The 7,263-nt window shown below is 30.6% G+C and overlaps 1 long non-coding RNA gene across 1 annotated transcript; it reads right to left on the reverse strand.

Moving 5' to 3' along the window:
* Positions 1–179: 179 nt before the first annotated feature.
* On the reverse strand, positions 180–2,149 carry LOC127834915 (uncharacterized). The gene is made up of 2 exons (XR_008028279.1): positions 1,137–2,149; positions 180–764 (listed from the first exon to the last, which is right to left on the reverse strand). It is a non-coding gene; the product is annotated as an uncharacterized LOC127834915 (long non-coding RNA).
* Between the last annotated feature and the right edge of the window lie 5,114 nt (positions 2,150–7,263).

Genomic DNA, 7,263 nt, shown 5'->3' on the forward strand with positions numbered 1-7,263 from the left:
AGATCGTGTATTTTTGGAATTTTGTCTTCATCAGTCGCAGTGTGTAATAACTGAATCTGAGTATAAAAATTGACTCTTCGATTTTCCAAATACATAAATAATTAAATATAATAAAATGTTCAAAGTCGATGCAAACGGGCCAAAATATTGTGTCGATGCAGTTATAACCTAATAGATACTGTAATAAGATGTTTTTATAAAAAAATGCCTAACAATTGCACATGCAATCATGCACCAACAGTACATACATGCAGGATTAATAACAAGCAGATCTATGAGACATCAATGATGTGAGGTATGGATGATGTGAAGACTGGCAATGGACGCCTTTATAACCATCATTAATACTTCAATTTACATGGACTGACGATGTGTTGCATTAAAAGTGTTAAAGACATGTGTTATACAGTCATGTTAGTAATTTCAACTGTCTGTCAATGCACCAGTCTGTATGTAGATGCAAAGCTAATTCATTATTGCAATTATATGAACAAAACTGATTATATCAAAGCAGTTCTACGTTTGCATGAAGAACACAAAAACGTCCATCTAAGATTGATGACTTTCAACAAGTATACACGTATGATTATGAGTATTTAACATTCAACAATTAAACATGTATGATTATGAGTACTTACAAGTTGAAAGACCACGTCACCGATGTGAATTCCGTGAGTATGTCCATCATCTTTCAGCGACTAATCTAATTTCTTTTAAAGGTATTGGTTCAGTTTCTTGTTCGTCATTATTTGTAGTTTCATCACCTGAAATAATCTATATGATTATCATTTAGATTTAAAAAACTTGATGAAAATGCAGTGTTTAAACATCTGTACGGCATAACCTTTCTTAATAAATAAGGCTTACTATCAGAAAAAATGTAATATTTTACGTGTGTAATATTTTGTTTCATTTGTTCAAAATTGTTTTGTTTTTTCGATGTTTAAAATCGTACTTCAAAACCTATACACAAAACTCATACTCAAAACATATACACACTTTTAATCTTTTGTGGAACAAAAACGGCCATCGAAATTGTCTTCAAATCCGGTTATAATTGCATAATAAAAATCCGGACACGAAGGAGTATCTTTGCAACGTATAACAATTTAAGCAGAAAGAGCCAAAACGTTTACCAGTTTCTTGAATTGCAATCGTTAGTCGCTCATTTACTGGTCGCATTCGCTTTCTGTAGATGATGACGGATGCAGCGATTAGTCCGCCCACGCCGATTACTACTGCAATTGGGACCAATGTACCCACCAGGACTGGGTTTGCTTTACGCGACCCGCTCTCGGCCTTGACTTGTGGACGGACATATGCTGAAAATATTCTAAGATCAGATTGCAAGTTGAGGATAACGCGTATTACTTTGTGTTTAAAATGGAAACAATAAGGTTGGTTATTCGTTTCGCTCGGCCTGTGAAAATTGTATATACATATAAAAGGTTAAGAATAATGTTATTCCAAAGGTACCTCCAGTAAAAACATGTTCATACATATAATTTTCTCTATTAATTTTTAACGAAAGTGGCCGTTTGCAAAAACAATGAAGCATGGTGAAATATAAAAACAAACTTGATCAAAAATAACATATTTTAACTGAGATCACCGCATCTACTCTATCAAGGACAACCACTTTAAGCTTAGCACAATATAAATGTATGTATAACCTCACATCTAGTGTTTGTTCAACAAAAAACTTTTCAAAATAGTACTGACATTTAGCTATATATTTTTAATGCCTGTGTGATAGGTTTTGTGTTTTGTAAGTAAATATAGATTTGATAGCATCAAAGCTCTTGATAATTATTCGGGCGTAAAATCCTCTTCGATTGTCGGCGGACATTCACGACCTCAAAAGAGTCATATATTGTGTCGGCGGTTTCGGTTTTCAATCGCCATCTTGTATTTGTTTGTAACACATTTAAAGTTATCTAGAAATCTAGTTGTTAATGTTGGAATAAAATGGTAAATAATACTATTATTTATTTATTTAGCGTACCAAGTCGTGTTTTATTACATATGTGATCATGTATTTTAAATTGTACATTGATGTGCTGGATTATTTACTCATTAACGTCTCAAAGTACCGTTTGTATATAGTGACACATATAGTACACTAATCGTTTTGTGTATCAAAGTTATTCTTGTTAAACTATAACAATAAACAACAAAATTTTAACCAGATGTATTGTAAATGTTAGATGTATGGCACTCTGTCAGTCTGTTATAATTCGATTTCTGATTTAACCTCATTCGTGGTCGGATACAACACACGTATTGGGCGCGTGGCAAAGTCATTTTGACCAAAAAAATAAAATCTGATATAATATATATAGAGTTTCGAGTTGATACCTCTTTTAGTTTTCAACATAATTATGGTCCTTAAATTCAAGCACCCGATATGAAAATTCACAAAATGCAATAACTTTTAAAATATGGGAGCAAGAGTTTTGGATCTTGTATACTCCACATCCCCTAAACATCCACTCGATGATTAATTTTTATAAATGAAATAATGAAAAAGTTTAGTTTTGGAGATATGCTCCATACAAAATACAATAACAAAGGGCAATAACTCTAAAAATATGGAAGTTTAAGTGATTCTCTTCCTCTGAAGTTGAAATCTGTATTAGTTTTCAAGGGATGTTCTGCACAAAAAAACTCACAGACAACCTGACACCAAACCAATATTCACTTTGTAATGCTAGGATTCAAAAATACTGTAGAACCTTATGGACATAAATTGCTTAATTGGCCAATAAAAAATATTCAAAGGTCATTACAAAGACTATATTTCCAATTTGTTTTTGCTGATGATCGACCAACAGTCATTAGCACACCAATAAACTCTGCAATTTTACAATTTGTGGATAAAACTTGTGTTAACGGTAATGAGAATCATGATGACTCATTGTAACAGGGATGATCATGGACCTTGTAAAACACTCAGCACTGTTTCCAGTGGGAATTTTATGACTAATACAATCCATGGCTATTTCTCTTGTTGTCAAGAAACAAATGAAAGTGATAGAAAGCTTCTAATTTTGCGCATATGAAAATGGGTAAAATCGATTTCTTACTTATGTAACATCCAGAATTAATAGCTTGCAATTACCACCACAGAAGATTTACAATGACAACAAATGTTTCAGGTTAAATGGAATTTCCAAAGTCACATCGATTTTAATCATCCCTTTAGAAAAAAGGACCTGATATTGGAATAAAATGCACATGGTGAGTTATCAGAATGGCTGTCATGATTGTTTGTCATGAATTATTAAAGTTTTATTCAAACAACATTTTCTCTTAAAGCGACTATGTACATTTCCACAAAAGTAAACACTTGATTGACTCACATTCAAACTCTCATTTAAGCTTGATAAAAAAATAAAAAATCAGCTGCATATTTAAAAATGCACAGCTTATACATGCTTATATTCATATGTTCATTTTGATCTAAGATTTAAGAAGAATGTTCATTCTTATACTTTTCTCATTGCTTTGACAAATAAAATACATAATAAAGAAAAACTTCAGCTGCACTGGCAGGAGACAAAACACTTATTTTACAATGTGGTCCTTTATTAATGTCAAGGAACCAGCTAAACAACGATACACGCAACATATGCATTTTTCCCAATATGGCTATAGTTGAAACCTTTTCAGATGATCTTTTTTAATGATAGCTCGGCTGAGTTAAAATATGGATATAGTTCATAAAAAATATGGCTGCCAGTGGGTGGGACATTTCCTTTACATGGCTATAGTAAAACATTTTAGCACTCTGTAAGTCACATGTTTAGTCCATTCTTCATGAAAGTTTGTCAGAACATTGGTTCTAATGATATCTTGCACGAGTTGGAAAATGGTTCCAGTTCGTTAAAAAACATGGCCAGCAGGGGACTGGGCATTTTCCTTACATGGCAATAGTAAAACCTTGTTAGTTATCTGCCTTATATATTGGCCACGTTTGAAAATGGTTTCAGAAACATCTCAAACATGGCTGAGAGCACTATGGTTGTGTAGTCTCAGGTGAGTGACCATGGGCCGCTGACCGTGTAAGCAGTATTTCAGTCATATTACAAAAGAAAGTCAATTTACTTGTGCTTTTCATGGGTTACAAGCAGATACAAGTTGCAAGGGGAGTTATACTGGTTTAAGATTGTCCATCTGGCCATCAGGATGCTGGATTACTTCCCTTGAGCCTAAGAATCTTGAAAACAAAGAGAGGCCTCATTTGCATACATAACAGGTCTATAGATTTCATTGCAGGTATATGCTTGTATATTTTGTAAACTTTTGTTTTTTGGTATCTAGGACAAACCTTCTAACTCCATACAGAAGACTTCATTTATCATAATTACATCAAACTTGACATATAAAAAGCAAACATAAGAACTCGAGAATGATTTTTAACTGGATTTATTTGGCAAATTATAAAGTAGCCATTACTAAAACTGAGATTACACAATTTCATAAAAATGTACAACAGTGTAGCTAAATTCAAGTAAAATGATAAATACAAAAACAAAACACGTGACAATGAATATGCAAGCAAGCTTCTGAAAAAAAAATTACTAAAATTATATAAATATGTTATTTGAACATAATGAACACATATAATTGAGTCATTCGAAGTTGACAAATATTATAAATCAAAAGACTTGAATTGTTAAGAACCTTAAGTAAGAAAATTAACAACTACAGTATTGTAAATGGCCCATACACAAACCATTTTCTCTTAATTAGACAATTTAGCCTTTTATGATCTTCTAACTCTGTAACATTATACCAATGTCCCATAATTTCCATATACGTGTACTACATAAGCAACACATAATCTGAATGTACAACATACATTTGAGCCAGTTCAAGTCGGCTTACTGAAATATAGCACCAAAAAGAAGCAATATCATAGTGTTTCTTTTGATCTATTACATATATTTGTCTCTATTTAATACTATAAATCTATGATTACAGTAATTCCAACTATGTGTGTTGTCTATGCAATTAAATGATACAACTGATCATCAATGTTCTACTGTTAACAAATTAAGTAAATGTAGCAATGTGCACTAAACAAGCACTGAAGCTATGGTAATGACAGATGAACGTTAATACAAATTTACAACTTTGAACATCGACTTTATAATTAAAACAAGAAAAGCTCAGGCAAAAATATGACATATCAGCACAATCAAACAATTTTCTATTTTTTATAAGAATTAAACAACATTTGTAGCATTGAAAATGAATAAATAAATGTACACCAATTTTACAGTCTTTTTATTTAGCAAAAAGAAAGTAAATATTTATAAGCTCCATGAAATTTAATGTTTAACTTAAACCCATTCAGACTTGTTCAAAGGAGTCAATACAAATATCACTTTTTGTTCAAATTTTCACTTTTTGTTCAAATTAAGGTTTATGAACAAATGTAGAAAAGAACAACTTAAAAATTGCAAGTAAAACAGTTTGAAACAAAAACAATAGATGTAAAAATCTATAATTTAATTATGAAATCACACAAAAAATGATATGTATACTTACAAAAACATGTGCAAAGTGTAATTAAAAATACGGTGGGAATTTACAATTATTTGCTTATTTTAAATTCACAAACAGCTTACATATGTGAAAAGCATTTTTTAACACTTTTCCAGTGGTGCTGAAATATTAAGATTTTTTTTCAATTTTTTTTTTACAAGCACACTATAGACAATGCATTACAAAAGCACACAATAGACATCATTTGCATCAGTAATTCAAACAGACAGCAAGGAAAAATGGCTTATTTATAGAAGACAAAAAACTTTAATAATTTATAAAACAAGTATAAAAATATAAAACTAGAATACAAGTTCAGAAGAGCAGTAACAGAATATTCAATGCAAATAATATTGCAGTTTGTTGGGAATTTCCAATTAACCTGTGCATATTTGTTCATACAACACACATACACAATATTGGTTCTGTAACAAAAACAAGTACATGTGTCAGTATCAATGTAAATTTGTTCGTTATAAATTTTATTGAAATAAACAATATTTGACTAATGGTGCGATATAAAGATTATTGAATAATTTTATATCGCATTGCTCGTTTGAATCAAATCTTGGTTTAAGATTGACATACTAAAATCTTAAGATTGAAATTGTATATACTCGCTCTAAAAGCGGACTCTAGTTGACACAACGCATACACTAAGCAAAATGAGACATCAAGTTGGAATGAACACAAAATCTGAGACGCATTCGGCATGGGCATCGTAATTAAAATTAAGAAAATACACAAGCTGTTGTTAATTTAGGCATAATTTATACCCATTTAAATATTATCTACATCACGACACAATGTTTTATATAAAAGAGAACTGTGTGAGATCTTAATAAAAAGTTGTATTATTATGAAAACTGAGACCTTTACTTTCCTCATATTTGGAAATTTATTATGATTCTCAAATAATTTTTTTGAGATCCTAACCAGTAACTCGTTCATATAAATTATGTTTCCACAAACGAAATAATACAGTAAATGTGGCATACATCTGATAATAACTAAATATATATCATGTAAACAATACAAGTCCAGCAAAGTTCATTTGATAAACAATACCAAAAATATGTCTTCTTAAAAAATTTAAATCTTCACCAAAACAATTTTTTTATAATAAGAACTGGGTCATACTTATTGTCATCGCCAACCTAATCTGAGTGGATAAGAGGCATTACAAATAATAGATAAGTATGAAGTTAAATATGAACAAATGTAATACATGGGTTTTTAAAATTTTCTATTTTATGAAACTGACAAATTTTTTAAAAGCTATATAAAAAAACACACAACCGTAATTATACAATTCTTAAAAAATCACAACAATTTATATTTCACAATGGACACAGACACCCCAAAGAAGGTGTAAAAATACCTAAAAATGAACATTGAGGAAAACAGCCACTAAAGTTTATCGCGATAAGAACAGTCCAATTTAAAGTGCATAACAAAGCCCATTAATGAAAGTAAAAGTCACTACTAAAGAAACATTAAAATGCATTACACAAGTTTAAAAACAAAACACAACAAGGTTTTCAACTTAAAAAAGAGAGAAATATTTGGCACCTTGAAAATTGAAACACCAGTAACACTTAAATGTTTGTTGTAAAGAAGAGTTTAGTATGTAAAAACTGAAGTGAGTTAAACACAACAATAAAGAGATACAAAACAAAATTGTGTTTTTCCAAAAGAATTATACACTTT

Source organism: Dreissena polymorpha, chromosome 6 (genome assembly GCF_020536995.1).
Source record: "Dreissena polymorpha isolate Duluth1 chromosome 6, UMN_Dpol_1.0, whole genome shotgun sequence".
NCBI classification, from domain to species: domain Eukaryota; kingdom Metazoa; phylum Mollusca; class Bivalvia; order Myida; family Dreissenidae; genus Dreissena; species Dreissena polymorpha.